The sequence below is a fragment of the Hydra vulgaris genome, chromosome 02 (assembly GCF_038396675.1).
Source record: "Hydra vulgaris chromosome 02, alternate assembly HydraT2T_AEP".
In the NCBI taxonomy this organism is placed as follows: domain Eukaryota; kingdom Metazoa; phylum Cnidaria; class Hydrozoa; order Anthoathecata; family Hydridae; genus Hydra; species Hydra vulgaris.
Genome location: NC_088921.1, coordinates 58,179,937 through 58,198,733, shown reverse-complemented (window position 1 = coordinate 58,198,733; position 18,797 = coordinate 58,179,937). Strand labels below are relative to the sequence as shown.

Sequence of the window (18,797 nt, the reverse complement as noted above, 5' to 3'; positions counted from 1 at the left end):
CACAAAGTTTATCTTGGAATAAATCAGCCTCGTTTTTTTTTTCTTTGTAATATGTCGTCACTTTTTCTAATACAGATATATTTATTAACATAAGTTGTGCTTACTTTACTCACACTTATGTTTATTTGGTGATGATAAATATATTGAAATCAATATATTTATCATCACCAAATAAACATAATATTTGTTAGTCTGATGGCAAGTTGAAGGTTTCACACGTTTCTGCAGTATTTTTTTTTCAACATTTTGTTTTCTAAGTAAATAATAAATATAACCAAACAGTAATCATGATTGACGACACGGGTTTTGAAGTAGTATGGGGGAGGGGGGGGGGGGGGACACAATCGTAAATTAAAAAAAAACAACTGCTCTATATCTAGAATTTTCTTTAAAAAAAATTTAGGTCCTTAAGAAATAAAGTGAGGAGAGGGGGGGGGGGCACGCGCCCCGTCGTGCCGACGGCCCTGGTAATAAAATACTTTTTAAAATATCATTTTAAAATTGTGTACAAATTTAAAAAAAAGTGTTACTGAAAAATATTTTAACACTATAAAGAGACGTTTTTACCATATAAAAACAAATAAAATGAACTAGTTTATTTGTTGTGATATTGCAACATTTGTCTTTTTTTTAGTGATATAAAATTTATTTTTAACATAGTAATAATAACTTATCTATCAAAAAAAATTTGTATTATTTAAGAATAAATAGAAGTAAAAAAGGTTATAAATAAATAACCGAGTAGACTTTTTAAAACTGAAAAACAGTCGCAGTTTTCTACTTTAAACTTAATAATCCATTAATGTGAAAACCAGTTTTATTAAAATATTATTAAATCATGTAAAATTCATGGGACATAACAAATTTTAAAGGCCAACTATTAGCTCTAATATTCTGTTTCCGTCTGGAAAATGGTTCATTAAAGAGCTTAACACTAGTATGGAGTATAGACAATGGAAAAACACACATAAAATATTTTTAATTAATATATGGTAGCGCTTTAATAAACCTTTTTTCGACTTCTGGCCCCCTTAATAGCTCGGCGCCCAGGTTCTAATATTTGTATCACCAGGTTCTAATATACGTATATATCTGTGTATGTATGTATGTATTTATGTATGTATTTATGTATGTATGTATGTATGTATATATGTATGTATGTATGTATGTATGTATGTATGTATGTATGTATGTATGTATGTATGTATGTATGTATGTATGTATGTATGTATGTATGTATGTATGTATGTATGTATGTATGTATGTATGTATGTATGTATGTATGTATGTATGTATGTATGTATGTATGTATGTATGTATGGTATAGTATGTATGTACCTATGTATATACATACATACATACATACATACATACATACATACATACATACATACATACATACATACGTACATACGTACATACGTACATACGTACATACGTACATACGTACATACGTACATACGTACATACGTACATACGTACATACGTACATACGTACATACGTACATACGTACATACGTACATACGTACATACGTACATACGTACATACGTACATACGTACATACGTACATACGTACATACGTACATACGTACGTACGTACATACGTACATACGTACATACGTACATACGTACATACGTACATAGGTACATACATACATACATACATACATACATACATACATACATACATACATACATACATACATACATACATACATACATACATACATACATACATACATACATACATACATACATACATACATACACGCACGCATACAAATTAAAAATTTTATTTAATATTAATAAATAAAAAAATAAATTAAAATTTTTTTAATATTTAAGTGAAATATAAAAATATAATAAAACACTTAAAATAATTAATATATTTTGACCTAACGTGATATGGCCGCGTGGCCCAATGGATAAGGCGTCTGACTTCGAATCAGAAGATTGTGGGTTCGATCCCCATCGTGGTCATGTTTTATAATTTTATTCAGCGTACTTTTTTTAATTTGACTTAATGTTTATATAGCTGGTGTTTAACAAATATAATAATAATAAAAATTAAAACAGTTTTATAATGATGACAAGTAAAATGACAATAAAAATCATAAACATTAATAATAGCAATAAAATGCACAAACTTCGTGCTAAATAAAATAAAAAAAATTGTCTTAATTTTAAAAGTATTTATACATTTTGCGCAAAGAAGAAGTTCATCTGTTACTGATTTTTCTCGATACCTCATGCTTTCTAAAATATATTCTCGATACTTTTGTATCTTAATACTTTTGTATCTATCTTTTCGAACTAATGCATCTGATTCACTATAGCTTTTTTTTTTTTTTTTTTTTTTTTTTTGTAGCTTTGTGGGGTTTTTTGTTTGCTTTTTTGTTTGTGGTTTTTGATGCTCCCAGAATTCGCGGAGGAGCATTTAACTTGAAAGTTCACGCCTCCATCCTTACCAATGTCTCTTATTGGGTTAGAGCCGGCGTCAAACCATCAAATACGTACATACGTAACTCAAAACTCATACGTACATACATAACTCAAACCTCATCAAACCTAAAACCTCGGGCATCAAGATGCCCGAGGTTTTAGGTTTGATGAGGTTTGAGTTAAAAATGATTTATAAGCAACAATGTTGAAAATGTTGCTGCAGCAAAAAAAAAAGTTGGATTCATTTCTAATTTTTGCGAATCGCCATAAGCGAAAATCAATCAAGTTTTGATATATCGTATCACGTGATGTCAAAAGTAAAAAAAGCACGTTGTTTTTTAAATGGCTAAGAAACAAAATTTTCAACCTGGCGTTCTTAATGATTTTCTATGAACTATGTGTTTATTAGGCTACTTATTATTTTCTAAACAAAAATGGAAGATACGATGAAAAATATAGAAAAACTCATAACGGCCAGACTAGAAGAACAAAGAAAAAGTATTCTAAATGAAACTGTAACACTTTTAAAAAATCAAGAAAAAATATTTAATGATATAATGGGTGCGAATTTAAAAATAATAACTGATCGACTTGACAAACTGGAAAACGAATTTAATAAAAATAAAGCAAAGATTGTAATGATTGAAAAAGACGTTAACGATATAAAGGAAAGTATCAACTTTCAGGAAGAAACCTTTCTAAACAAATTATCACATTAACTATCAATTAAAACTATTGATTTGGAAAATCGTTCACGGCGGAACAACTTAAGGATTGTTGGATTACCTGAGTTGCCTAACGAAACTTGGAATGATTGTGCAAATCAACTTAGAGATATATTTAGAAACAAACTGGTAATCTTGGATAACATAACTATTGAAAGCGCTCATCGTGTTGGGAAAATAAAAGATCCAAGAACAATAATTGTTAAACTATTAGACTTTCAAAATAAAAATAGAGTTTTAACACTAGCGAAAAAACTCAAGGGTACAGGAACATTTATCAACGAAGATTACGCGAATGAAATACTAGAAATAAGGAAAAAGCTATGGGAAGAAGTAATTATACGCTATTATTAAATATGACAAAATATTCGTTAAAGAATTTCGTAAATAAGGAAATCGGCGAGGTGTAAAGCCATAAAATTTTGTAATTAAAAAGTTATTAAACTGACATAATGGCTTTCGAATTAATTGAATTCGAAGCCCATTACTCCGATAATTTTAAAACCACAAATAATATATTACCTCATAGCTTTTATCATGCGGATAAAAAAATATTTAACGAAAAATGTTGTAATACAGAATATTTTGATATTGATACTTTTAAAACCCAATTTAAATCATGTAATGAAGATTTTTCGGTCATACACATAAACATAAGAAGTATTAAAACAAATATTGACAAATTAAAAAGTTTCCCTTTAGAATGTAATTATTTATTCAGCATGATTTGTCTTACTGAAACATGGTGTACAAAAAAAACTATATTTAAATGAGGGACATCTGACGAATTTTCACAAACAAATTCAAATTTTCATTTTGCTAATTACAAAATAATTTCTTTTGAAAGAAAAATACTTAAGAAAGAAGGAGGAATTATAGTGTATATTCGAAATGATTTAGAAAAAAAGATTAGAAATGATCTTTCATTTTCTGATGCAGACTGTGAGGCTCTTACAATTGAAATAATTATTCACAAAAAGCAAAAGATTCTAGCTACGACTTGTTACAGACCACCTGACAGCAATTTTATTATATATTCTAACTATTTGAATCAAATTTTTATTAAAATCAGCAGTGGAAAAAAAATTATTGAACATTTGAACATTGACTGTTTAAAATAGAAAGAACACGCTAATACTAAAACCTTCTTTGATAATTTATTCCAGCACGGTATACTCCCATTAATAAACAAACCCACACGAGTCACTTCAACTTCAATTACTGCCATAGATAATATAGGGGAGACCGGGGCTAGTTGGCTCGGTTTTTACTCTATGAGCTCTGTAGCCCTAACAGTACATTTTTTTAAAAATATTAAAGTGTAGTCTTAAAGAGTATGGATTAGGGTATCTTATAAAATTTGCATTCATTTCCAAAAAAAAATTTTTGGGGCCTTTCCGGACCCTCAAAAAAAAAAAAATTTGCGCCAACTTACCCCGTGGTGCAAACTATAAAAATGATTATTAATGCACTATTAAGTGCAAAATTAACAGAAATTTTTTTAAAATTAATTTTTGCAACAATTTTATCCCAAAATTTAATATTACTTTTAGCTGGTACCAAATATTAGTCCGTATAAAAGCCAAACAGTAGCCCACCTTTTATTTATGGAAAAAAAAACTAAAAAAAAAATTTTTTTAATTTTTTTTGTAAGAATAAATATTTTTAATATTGTTAAAAATTAAAAAAATAATTAGTTTTATAAAAATAAATATTTTTTTCCATAGTAAATGCTATGAGCCAACTTACCCCGTGAAAAATTTGTCAACTAACCCCGAAAGCTTTTTTTTAATAAACATACTATAGATCCTGAAAAACGGCAGCTTTGAAAAAAAATTCTGACTGGATATAGTAAACCAATTGTGACTGGAACTTTTACAATAATTTTGTTTTCATACGATTAAATATTTTCTTTGAAAAGTAAAAAGGAAGCGATGTTCTAAAAGTTACGTTTTTGTCCAAAAAACGCATAAATCTCAATATCTCCCATGCGCATACGCGAATCCTGACAGTACTACAGTGAATGATGAAATGGTCAATAAGAAAGTTTCTGAGTAATTTTTGTCACTTTCTGATTAAAGGCTCTAAAGGTAAACGCAGTTCGTCAACTTACCCCTGCGGCCAACTACCCCCGGTCTCCCCTACTAACAAACTCATTTCTAGATGCATCTCATAAAACAGGAATTTTTTCAATAGACATATCAGATCACTTCCCGATATTTATTTCACTTGCTCAATACTCAACCTTATTAAACAATGCAAAAATTAAAACATATAAAAGACAAATTAACGAGTTTTCTCTTTGCAAATTTAAAGAATCTCTATCAAAAACAAATTGGTTTACTGTTTATGTTCAATGCAACCAAGGGCTTACAAATACTGCCTATAACACATTTATAAATATTTTCCTTGAACTATACAGTAAGCACTTTCCACTTACAGAAAAATAAATAAAAATTAAATATTTGAAATGTCTATGGATTACAAAAGGAATATCAAAATCCTCTAAGAAAAAACAAAAGTTATACAACAAGTATTTCAAAAATAGGAAATCTCATGATCTATAAACAATACAAAAATCTTTTTGAAAAAATTAAAAAAAAATCAAGTTGTATTTCTCCAATCAATTACAAAAACATAATGATAGTATTAAAAAAATATGGGATATTCTGAACGAAATTATTGGTAAAACTAAATTAAATCGAAGTAAATGGATTGAATGAGTATACAGATAAAGAATCTCCGAAAAATTTAATAATTTTTTTGTAAATGTTGGCCCAAACCTAGCATCACAAATAAATAATTCAAACAAATCATTTAATAACTATTTCACTGACCATACTAGCTTACATCCTGAAAATGATCTAAAGTTGGAGGAGTTCGAAGAACCAATAAAATCACTAAAAATAAACAAAGCTCCGGGCATTGATGATATTTCCAGCAATGTAGTAATAGATATCTTACCATTTATAAAAGATCTTCTTTTTAATATTTTTAACTCATCAATTCGAGCAGGAGTTGTTCCAGAAAAGTTAAAGATAGCGAAAATTTTACCAATATTTAAAACCGGAGACACTGCATCACTAACCAATTACAGACCTATCTCAATTCTTCCAGTATTCTCCAAGCTTCTTGAACGAATAATCTACAATAGACTGTATAAATATCTAACAGAAAACAAAATTTTATATGAATATCAGTACGGTTTTCTTACGAATCATTAAACGGAATATGCAATCATAGACCTCATGAACAACATCAGCTCATCTTTTGATAAAGGACAGTTTGTATTGGGAGTCTTTATTGACCTTACAAAAGCTTTCGATACGGTCAATCATAAAATTCTGATTGAAAAAATGAAAAAATATGGTATAAAAAACAAAACTATTAAATGGTTCACCAGTTATTTAAATGATAGACAACAATCATAATTGACGATATTTCTAATTCAAAGCTATTAAAAATAAAATGTGGTGTTCCACAGGGATCAATTCTTGCCCCCTTGTTGTTCCTTATATACATTAACGACCTTCCTATAGCTACAAATCTTGATTGCATTATATTCGCAGATAATACAAATCTGTTTTATTCATCTTCTTCTATCGATGACCTCTTTGACAAAGTCAACCTTGAGCTTCAACAACTTAAAACATGGTTCAGTGCTAATAAGTTATCAATAAACGTACAAACAACTAAATATATTTTAATTTAATTAAAAGCAACAAAAAAATGCACTTTCATCAAATCTTCCCTCTCTAATTATTGATTTCAACAATATTGAAAGAACCCAAACAACTAAATTTCTTGGAGTGGTTATAGGCGAAAATGTTACATGGAAAGCCCAAATAAAGGCCATCAACACTCAAATATCTAAAAATCTTGAAGAAATGAAAGCGCTAAACATTTATCAAATCGATATCTATGCTAATATACTATTTATGCTAAAATATAAAGTGGAATTAGTACCTTTACGTTTCACAAAAAACTTCTTTTATTCAATTATCAATAAGTTTAACACTAGAGCAACTGGTAATTTTATCTTACCCGAAAAAAAAAAAACTCTTAATTTTCTATCTCTTATCTAAAAAAAATTAAAAAAACAAATAAAATAAATAAAACAACAAAAATAAAATAAAATACACACACACACACACAAATCATAATTTAACTAGATAAAAAACAAAATTTTATCACAATATTTAAAATATTTGTGCATAAGAATAACAATGTTTATGTGTATCTTGAGTAATACCCAAGGTTTTCGATGATAATACTTATTCAGTCTTCTACGAGTTCCCTATAACAATATAATTTATTTTAACAAGTCCTTCATAATATTTTCAACTAATGCTTCCTTAATTTATATATATTTTCAAGTGTTTCTTTTTTTTAACTGAGTATTGTTTTTTCTGTTAAATGTATTTTATCAGTATTTGGTTAAATATAATCTTTTGTAACGGAAGTATATTTTGCTTATATTACGATGTGAAAAACTTGTAACAAATATGTCGTTGTCAAAATGTAAATTAAAAAAAAAAAAAAAAAAAGGGGCCAAACGAAGATAAACCTTTTTGTGAAAAAACCCTTCATGGAGTTAAACCTGCAGTTCGCTCTTGCAGTAACAGTTTTTTAACAGAAATCTTCATATCAGAATTTAGTATTTACTTCTTATACTTTTATTTTCTTATAAAAAACCTTATATTAAATTATTATATTACAAAATGATATCGCATCTTACATACAAATACAAAAATATTAAAATTAATGCATGGAAACTAATTTCCACATCCTTCAAAGTAGAAAGTATGCTAAAAAAGTAATAATTGCTTTTAGATAAACATACTCATAAACTTATTGCTGCCACTATTATTGTAGAAAACGAAAATAAAAGTTGCGCAAAAGAAAGTGGAAATCAAAACGGCGTTTCGTCATAGCGAAAAAATTATTCGCCTTGTGGAAAACGGCCTTTTCTGCGGCGCTCTGCAATAAGACCGTAACGACTTCTGGAAGCACTTGAAAAAATAAAAATGAAAATAAAAAAAAAGTTATCAAACATTGAAAGATCAATCCTATAGCTTTTTATAAAGGTCTTCCTGCAATATTTAAAACTCTGCAAAACATCTCTACGGTTATTTGATTTTTTAAATCCGTTTTCTGTATATAATTGGACTCTTTTTATATTGTAGATGGACGAAAGTGACAACTTTTGTTGGCCTCTCCATAATACAGTAAACTCAAAATGATAATTGGTAAAGCAAAAGTAACATAAAATGTTAAACAGCATAAAGTAAAAAAGTATATAAAATAAGAAAATGTTTCTGATATATTAAAGATTTAATTATAATGACCTTTCTTAAAAACAATAACAAAGATCTTATCTTACCGAGTAATAAACAAAAATTGGCATTAAACATTGTAACAAACTTCTAAATAAAATGGCAAAAGGTATATTTTAAGGACCGGCGAAGTCGACTTTTCAAGACCCGAATTTAACTGGAAGACGAATTTAGGCCATCTGTGTAGTGACAGATTCATGATTGTTTGGTGAAGGAAGGGAGGGGGGGGGGGGATTGATGTCGAAATATGTTTTTATTGTGTATTACATTTGCATCTTTTAAAAAAAAAAGAAAAAGGTCCTACATTTCGAAGATATTTTAGGACTTTCAGATTCTCATGTAGGTGGGAAGGGGGTGATGCATAACCTATCCTCCTTCCCCCTGGATCCGACACTGCATATGTGTACCCAAAATTTAACTGAAAGATAAATTTTGAATTTAAACCAAGTTTAACTGAAAGTTGAATTTTGATTTTATAAACCTAAAAAATTATTTTTTTGCTCGTAATTAACATATTTCAAAACTTCGACGAAACACAAGTGAAAAAAAGTAATTTTTTATTTATCGAAACAAAAAATTTCCGTTAATAAAAAAACAACAACGATTTGTGTCGAAAAAAAAAATCTAATATCTAAAAATATAGCTATCATGAGAATTTAAGCTATTTAATCTTTACAACTCTTAAGGGTCATTAGCAAATTATGTCACACAAAAAAATAACTTTTTAGACCTTCTCTTCCCCCTTTGTCACAAAATATTAAACCCTTTCCTTCCTTCTTTTGACACGTCTTATTAAAAAAATTTATCTTTTTTTATATAAAAAAACAGCGAGTATTCTTGACTTCAGTTAAATTTTTTTACTACTTAATGTTTTTATCAAATGTTCATCATCAAGATGTTCTGCAATAAACAGGATCAAGATGTTCTGCAATAGAAAAACAAGATCAAGATGTTCTGCAATAGAAAAACAAGATCAAGATGTTCTGCAATAGAAAAACAAGATCAAGATGTTCTGCAATAGAAAAACAAGATCAAGATGTTCTGCAATAGAAAAAATTGGAAATGACTGTTCTTGTTCACTATCCTTAAAAAAATCAATAAAGTTTGATTCTTCTCCTTCTAAAATATTTTTGTATATCCATTCTTCTGCTTTAAAACCACTATCATTTTCTAAAAAAGCAAGCTGTTCATTTTCTTTCTTTTGAATAATTTTTTTTACCTTGGCTTTTGGTATTTTAACTTTTTCTCTATTGGATGAATTACTTTATGATTAAGGTAGAGCGGGACATATCGGGACAGTGGGACATAACGGGACTGTTATGTCTGAAGCCTTATATCTCAGCTAAAAATTATTTTTTGTCAAATTTTTTTTGACAAAAAATAATTTTTAGTTATTGTGCTTTATTATTGTAAAAAAAAAATTAATTTAAGAAAATCTAAAATGCATCAAAAATGCCAAAATGCATCAGTAATTTGCGAAAAACAATTTGCGTATTTTCTTAAGCGATACAGTGACAAAAGATTTATTTTGAACTATTGTGAATTTGCTTCATTTATAAAAAATTTATATTATTCAAACAGTATTTTTTATCCTCTTTTAGAATCTGGTTTTAAAAAAATATTTGGAATTTGAACTTTTTGAATAGTTTTAATTTTAGTAAAATTAATTTTGTGGGGCATATCGGGACAACGAGTTATTTATATCATTGAATATATTTCTACCATTTCCTGATGCTGTTTACAGTTTGATAATTTTATTTTTAATCTAAACTATTATTTTTCTTGTTTAGAAAAGCAATTTTAGTAATAAATTTAAAGAAATTCTTATTTTTATAACTTAATTTCGACTATTAATAGTGCTTGATGTAAACAAAGAAGGTAAGAAATGATATAAGAAAGATTAATCATCTAAAATGGGATGAAATGCAGTTTTAGCTGTGAGTAAAAAGGAACTTAGACCTAGAAAAGCTGCTAATACATTTTACATATTTAAGTTTGCTCTACATTGGCATATTGCTAATAAGCCAGCTCATAAAAAATGTTGCCAAATAGTTTCAGGATATTTTTTGTGTGACTAATAGGATCCATAAAATTTTTTGTTTAATTTCAAGTTTAGTAGTAGTTACTAATTTAATATATATAGGTTAGAGTAGAGGGGAGGTATTTTATAATAAAACACGCACAAAAAAAAATTTATTCATAACTGTTATTTCTTTTTTGTGGTTTATGGGTGTAAGGGCGTGTATTTCTATAGCAACTTTTTTGAGAGTTTAATGTCTGAACATATTTAGACGATGAACAGCCTTCGTTTTTCATCAATTTTCAAAGCTTTACAATTGACAAATAACTGTTGCTTTTTAACTGTTCCGTTTTGCCCCACCTACTTGCTACACCCACCTACTTGCTACACCCACCTACTTGCTACACCCACCTACTTGCTACACCCACCTACTTGCAAAATGTAAAAGTTTTGCTAGTCTAGAGTTTCTTTTTTTCATTGATATAAAAAAATAAAAAAATTTTATTTTTTTATATCAATGAATTTTAGAAAATTCATAAAAAACGGTGTTAAATATGATTAGTTTATCCGCAACTAGCATTTGTTTCTTAAGTGTCCCTATATGCCCCGCTCTACCCTATTAAGCAAAGTTAATAATGCCAAATAAATGTTGCACTTTTTTCACACTCTACTTTAAAGGATTTTTTTAATACTAGCACAGTGTTGGTCAAACGGAATATTTTTTGGAGCAAGATGTAAAGATTAGAAAAGAGATGTGTAGCGATAAGTCTTGTTAATTGAAAATTGTGACTTAATAAGAGAACAATAACTTAAATGAATGAGAGGTGGAAAAAATCTTTCTTTCTTTAAAAATATGAAAAGATTTTTTTGTGGATCAGTACAGCATTTGATGTCAGAACATTTTGAAATCTGCAACATATATTGACTAGATCTTACATGAACAGCAATCTATTCTTGAATTGTTTTAATTACTTTAGTTAAGTGTGTCAAAAAATTCTGAATGGGTTTCAAAGTTATCAAACACTACGTTGGAAAACACTCCAGCTAATGTTTTGCCAACATATTTAAAATTTTCTCTTTCTAACTGTTAGTTAGTTGTCTTTCCAGAAGAGTCCAAATGTGATCCGTAAGTTTTGTGAGGCAAAATTAGCCCTGAAAGCTGGCGTGAATATGGAGTCATTCTTCGTTCAACTGGATTAAATGCATTTTTGTGAGGTGCATTTGTGACATTTATTAAAAAATCCTTAGAAAAAGTGAGGTAGTCGTCAATGGCCATTTCTATTGTTTTTTGATACCGATATAGGGTTTTCATCTGGTCCTCCGTCAGTAACATTATAACAATTGGCTTTGTATTACCATTCAAGTCCAATATAATGTCTCAAAATAGCGATAGCTCATATAATTTTGCATAATCTTTTGCTATAGCAGTTCGAATGTTTTACTGATCTTATTGAAATATAGGTTGGATCAGAACAGCGCACAAATTCTATTTTACCCAATCCATCTTTATCAATTTTTAGCCCAGCATAAACTGATGGAATATGTTTATATCATGGAGCAATGACAAAATTGTGATAAGGTAGTCTTACTTTATATTTCGTATGCATGATTAAGGGAGCTTGTAAAATTGCTGCTGGGATACCGATTGACACTTTTGCTTTGTCATCTTGATTCACTAAAGCAACTTCTGCTGGTCCCAAGAATGAAGCTTGATTTTGCTAAGCTTCTGCTAACTCATCAAGAGGTTTAACTATTCTCAAAGTCTCGCACTTTTGTTTGTCAGCTGCAGCGGCACCGTGAGTGGCGATCTGAATAATTGTTAATAGCAATTTTAGTTAACTTTCAATAACCGAAGAGCGTCCAGGCTTTTTATGAATTCTTAATTTAGAGGCAATCTCAGGATAATCTTCGTAATTTTAATTCTTTTTTAAGATGGTATAACCTGTTTTACGGGTTACTACTGATTTTACTACAGATTTTTTTTTTGCAATTACGTCAAAACGAAGCAAGAAAATCTACTATATCCTCAATATTTTATTTGCTGCTAATTCCTTGATTTATATAATATAATACATGAGGTGTTGTCATGCTATTTAAATTATTATAATACTTGGTGAAGTTGCTTAAGGTGATACGTTTTGAGACGCTCAAGATGAGAAGCGGTTTTTTATTTAAAAAAAGCGCGTTTTTTTAAAGTTATTCTTAAGTTTTTTTTAAGTTATTATTTAGTTTATTATAGTCCTTAAAGATACAATTTCTCTTTTGTGATTTTTTTGCTGTTGTTATTTTGAGTTTTTTGAGTTACATTTAAAAAAACTCATTCAAGGAAACTGGTTTCCTAAGATCAGATGAATGAGTGTGTTGAAAATAACGCAATTTTTGGAATAAAGATTTTTTTTTAATGAATTATTCATTTATATTTTTTAAGAGGAAAGACTAAATTATAATAATCTGGAAAAATACATATAAACATTACAATATTTCGGCTGCAAAAAGCAATGAACTGTTAGCATGCTCAACTTATGCAACCTTCCCCTATAGACACCGTAAGACAAATCTATTTCTAATTTTTTTTACTAAATTTGTGTTCCCAAGACTTCGGCTACTTACTTTTTTCTTAACTTTTTTACTTTTTTAAATTTTTTCTTTTTAAAATGATTTTGAGAAATAAAAAGAAATCTACTATATTTAAGTGTTTATATAGTTTATTGGAGAAAATAAAGTTGATTTAAATAATAGAAATTAAAAAATTAAATTTGGTTGATCCATAATGTTGGAAAAAGTGCCGCAAAATCAGCAAAATAAATCACATTTCAAAATTCTATAAGTCAGTTTGTCTTTATTTGTTTTCAATTAAGTTTTAGGATATTCTACACAACATCTAGATGCTCCATTTAAACGACAGATTTTACCTAAATCAGAATATTAGAAAGGTTTTTAACTTTTTTAGATAAACCCATAGATTTTCAATAGTTTTGTGGAAAGTTTTGAAGCGTTTAGATCTATATATCAGTATTTAGAGTGATTCATAAAAGTTCTGAGGGTTAAATGGAGTGCATATATGTTGTGAAAATTGATGGATATTACTGCACATTATATTAATAATTCAAAACAGAAAATCTTTTTTTTTGACAAAAGTTACAAATATTTAAAATTCAAAATGGCAGCCTTGGTACAATTTAAGGCCTTAAGTGAAGTACAAATTACGCGACTAGACTCATTTTGAGTTTATGACGAAATTAGACAACAAATGCTACTGTATTTTAATTTCTTGGAAGTTATTTTGAATTTATATAAATAGTGCTTTCACATAAATATAATAAAAAAGACATATAATTAACATGTTTAAAGAAATACTCTAAACATTGAACCCCCAAAATAAGAAAGCTTTGGCATCATATTATCTCGAGGTAACTGCTGCCAGAATCTTATTTTATCTTACAAAAAAACAATTAATTCGTTAGTTCAACATAGTAAAGATAAAGTTTTAGTCAAAAGATAATTTTTGGGTTGTAAAAATAACTAGATACAGTGAGAGTACGGTACAATATCGGCAACGTTACCCTACTGAAATTTGAAAACCAACACTCTATCCGATATCAAGTTATCACACTTAAAGTTTTCAAGAAACGCTCAAAATGCGAAGCTGAGAAAAATACAAAAGAAAGTTTAAAAAGTAAAAATCTCAACAAATAAATCTTAAATTCTGACAACTTCCTGTAGCATTAAAGCCAGCTATGGCTTCTTTTTCTTTTAAAGTGTCGCTGTAGCTCTTTTGCTATGCTCTGATGTACTTTCTTCGCTTTTTTACATTGTCATTATCATTTTTTGCCATGCGTTTTACACGTGAAATATCCAGTTTCCTTTCAATTTGGTGCAAAACTGTTCTGTCAATCTGAAATTTTCTAAACTGCCAAGGAATTTATTTCTGCCATTGTTGAAATGTGTTACAGCTGAATAAGTAACCATTTCTATTGTTTCCAACAAATATAGATTTTGGAACACAAGACCATGCAATTGCATTCAAAACCACGTTTACATTTTAGATTTTGACATGATCTTTCCCAATAACTCTTTTGTCGTTAAAGCTTTAAAAATTGGAAAGATGATATTTTTTAATCCACAGAGGAGATGAATTTAGTGACATGTCTTACTTTTGAACATTTTGAACGGTAACTAAGGGCGTTGCTGAGTAAATTTCAAAATTGACTAAAAAAAAAATTTTGTTTACAAAAGAAACTTTAACTGAGAGCCGAATTTCTATTTCAAATTCGGCACCGAAGTCAAAGCCGATGTGAACTTTGCCTTTCAGTAAACTTCGTAAACCGAATTTTAATGATCCTTAGTACGTTTTGTGAATCTATATTTGATATTTTATAACACTATATAAAAGAAAAAACTCAAGTTTAAGTTCTACGCCATTTTCATTTGTATACCAATCATATATGTATTCTTTACTTTATTTTTAAAAATTTTTTAAAATTAAACAGATTTTCTTATCAATATGTTTGAAATATGTAGTCAAAAGATTACCAAAAAAATAAACATTAGAAATAAACTGTAAATAAACAAAAAGAAATAAACAAACATTTGAATAAAAAAGTATCCATTTGAATTAAATAAAAATCTCACATTTTTCAGATTTTTTTGAAAATAATATTAAATTTTTTAACTTCTTTAAGTTATAAAATATAAAACTTTAAAGTTTTTTTAAAGTTTTACGAAAAATTATTTTTACTTTTGAAATGAAAAATCTTTGCACCAAAATAACACTTAAAAGTCTTTCTTCATAGTAGAGCTAGGCATATTGAGACCGTGTTTTTCATAGTTAATAGAAAATAAATTTGATTTTTTTACTTCAAACATAATAAATACATTAAAAAAAAAATTACTTTTACTTTTTTTTTCCAGAAATTTTAGGCAAAAACAGGTTTTAAGCCAAAAACATGCTAAAATTTTGGCAAAGGTATCTCAAAAAGTAAAATGTATCTATCTCTAATTTTAAGCAGTTTTATTCTTTTTATGTTGATAAATGTCCTGAGATAAAATTTTTGTCAAAAATATTTTTATTTTAAAGCATCGTAAGATTTTTCAGCGCGTTTTATTAAAAATCAAATTTTTGATATTATGGACCAAAAATTTATATTCCTAATTTTTTTTATCTCAGGACATAAAGCTCATTATAATGAATGTCTGTACAAAATTTGAAGTCGATTGGACAATCGACCTGCAATCTTTTTCAGAATATTAGAAATATAAAACAGAGAAAAATGCAAATAAAATTTACAATATTGAATATACAAACTTTTAAAAACAGATTAAAATCCCCCTTTTTCATATACTGCTCCCTCTTCATCATTGTATTTTTTATCTAACCCTTTCCTAGTTGCTGCAAGACTTTTTCTTTATTTTTTAATTTTTCTTTTTTGCTAACCTTACTAGTCGTTGCTATAAGCGTTGCTAGGGAAAGCAAAATTACCCTGCAAAAACAAATCTCTTTTATCAGTTCTAAATTTTTTCTTTTGTTAAGATCTATATACTTTCAAATTCTACAATAGTTGCTGTTTAAAAAAATGCAACTTTTGAAAAATTGATTTTTTCTAACTTTTTTAGTAGTCTACTTTTAGTAGTCTATCTTTAGTAGTCTATCTTAGTAGTCTATCTTTAGTAGTCTATCTTAGTAGTCTATCTTTAGTAGTCTACTTTTAGTAGTCTATCTTTAGTAGTCTATCTTTAGTAGTCTACTTTTAGTAGTCTATCTTTAGTAGTCTATCTTAGTAGTCTATCTTTAGTAGTCTATCTTTAGTAGTCTACTTTTAGTAGTCTATCTCTAGTAGTCTATCTTAGTAGTCTATCTTTAGTAGTCTATCTTTAGTAGTCTACTTTTAGTAGTCTATCTCTAGTAGTCTATCTTAGTAGTCTATCTTTAGTAGTCTATCTTTAGTAGTCTACTTTTAGTAGTCTATCTCTAGTAGTCTATCTTAGTAGTCTATCTTTAGTAGTCTATCTTTAGTAGTCTACTTTTAGTAGTCTATCTCTAGTAGTCTATCTTAGTAGTCTATCTTTAGTAGTCTATCTTTAGTAGTCTACTTTTAGTAGTCTATCTCTAGTAGTCTATCTTAGTAGTCTATCTTTAGTAGTCTATCTTTAGTAGTCTACTTTTAGTAGTCTATCTCTAGTAGTCTATCTTAGTAGTCTATCTTTAGTAGTCTATCTTTAGTAGTCTACTTTTAGTAGTCTATCTCTAGTAGTCTATCTTAGTAGTCTATCTTTAGTAGTCTATCTTTAGTAGTCTACTTTTAGTAGTCTATCTCTAGTAGTCTATCTTAGTAGTCTATCTTTAGTAGTCTATCTTTAGTAGTCTACTTTTAGTAGTCTATCTCTAGTAGTCTATCTTAGTAGTCTACTTTTAGTAGTCTATCTTTAGTAGTCTACTTTTAGTAGTCTATCTTTAGTAGTCTACTTTTAGTAGTCTATCTCTAGTAGTCTATCTTAGTAGTCTATCTTTAGTAGTCTATCTTTAGTAGTCTACTTTTAGTAGTCTATCTTTAGTAGTCTACTTTTAGTAGTCTATCTTTAGTAATCTACTTTTAGTTGTCTATCTTAGTAAGTCTTTAAATTTTCGATTTTTGAGATATGTTTCCATACCCTAGTTAAGACAATAATGTCTCCATGCTCAAGTTAAAATCAACTAAAAGAAACAAGAGTCTAAAAATATTACAAGTTCCCTTTATAAAATAAGAATCAAAAAATCTATTAAAACAGTTGAAAGAACTTGCCTCTGTCTCTTCCAAGAAAAAAAAGTGTAGCAAGTAAAAGGTCTCCCATTTGTTATGAAAATATTTTAACAGAAAATAGTAAATATTTTGCATGTGGATTGTGTTAGAATGATGCCAGAAACAAAGATGATTGGTTTAGATGTAATATCTGGAGCATTTGGGCTAAATATTTGTTGCTAAATAGTTTCAGGATAATTTTTGAAGAAGGGGCGATTCGAGGAATAAAATGAGGGCGAGGGAATAAATCCTTAAAAATTACCAACTGCTTTCAAAAAAGAAATTAAAAAATAAAAAGAAGTCCTCAAACTTAAAATCTGCTTAAAATCTGCTTAAAATCTGCAAATGTGTCAAGTGCCGACTATATTCTTTAAAAAACCGACTATGAGTTGAAAATAGTCTTTTTTGTAGTAGCGCGTCAATCCGTAAATAAGTTTTACGGTCTATATACTTTGGCTAAAACCAATCTAATATCGAGAGAAGCATGAAGATGCCACTTTTCACCACTTTTCACCACTTTTCACGCTTTTACGCAAGAATTTGTAAAAAGAAACATGTTAGTAATAACAATGTTTTCAATGTAAATCTTTTTTTTACTATAGTTTATAACCACTCAATGCTATATATCCGTTTTTTGAAGAATATAATATGCTTTCTTCGTTTTTTATTTTCTATTATTATTACCATCGTTATTTATTGACATAATGGGTTACTGCTTGAAATTAATTTGAATAAATTTGAAAACTATTTTTTTTTAAATGAATAATCGTTTGAAACATTTTAAAAATATAACCAAAATTTAAAAAAAGAAAAAAAGAAAATCCATCATAGTGTTTTAAAATTGCAGTGTCTTAGGGCATCTACCAAAGGACAGAAGACGTTTTTGAACGTTCAAAAGACGTACAAAACGTTCAAGACGTTTAAAATACGTTTTTTTAAGTCCCGTGCCCACTCGGTTGAACAACACTCTTGTTGAACAACACTCTCGAACTCGGTTGAACACTTTGTGGGACTCCATGTTAAAAGATTTTCTAAACGTTTCATGGCTTGTCTTCATGGGTTTTAATGTCTTTCTTAATTCCCGCAGGTAACATTTATAAGTTGTATTTACTAACTTTTTCTGTCTTTCTCATGATGTTTTTACTTTTCAAATAAAACTAATAAGGGTTTATTATCAGTACCGCGGTACTGATAATACAAAAAAATATGTTAAAGAGAACATGTTCATTTTACATATTTTTTTTTCTTTGTAAGGTTACCGTTTATAAAATATTCACAATTTTTGAATTAATAAATTATTAATATATAGAAATAGTCGGGGCAAGCCACATGTTTGTCTATGTCTTACGTATATTAAGGATTCAAGTCTCTCATGTTTGTCATTTTTTATTTTCAATGTTCAATAGATAAATACAAATTTTATAATATAAAAATTAAAAGCTATTTCTTGATAATATTAAAAGTTATACAACAATATTTTTAATAACAAAATCCTT

General features: G+C 28.2%; 2 protein-coding genes and 1 non-coding gene across 3 annotated transcripts in view; all 3 read left to right on the top strand.

Annotated features, from left to right (window-relative positions):
* LOC100203801 (transmembrane protein 115) overlaps positions 1-18,797 on the top strand; it is a 78,593-nt gene that overhangs the window by 33,835 nt on the left and 25,961 nt on the right. The gene's annotated exons all lie outside the window — the stretch shown is intronic.
* The window catches only part of LOC100206883 (potassium voltage-gated channel subfamily A member 2), a 40,579-nt gene that overhangs the window by 13,562 nt on the left and 8,220 nt on the right, over positions 1-18,797 (top strand). The gene's annotated exons all lie outside the window — the stretch shown is intronic.
* On the top strand, positions 1,910-1,982 carry trnar-ucg (transfer RNA arginine (anticodon UCG)). Its single transcript has one exon. It is a non-coding gene; the product is annotated as a tRNA-Arg (tRNA).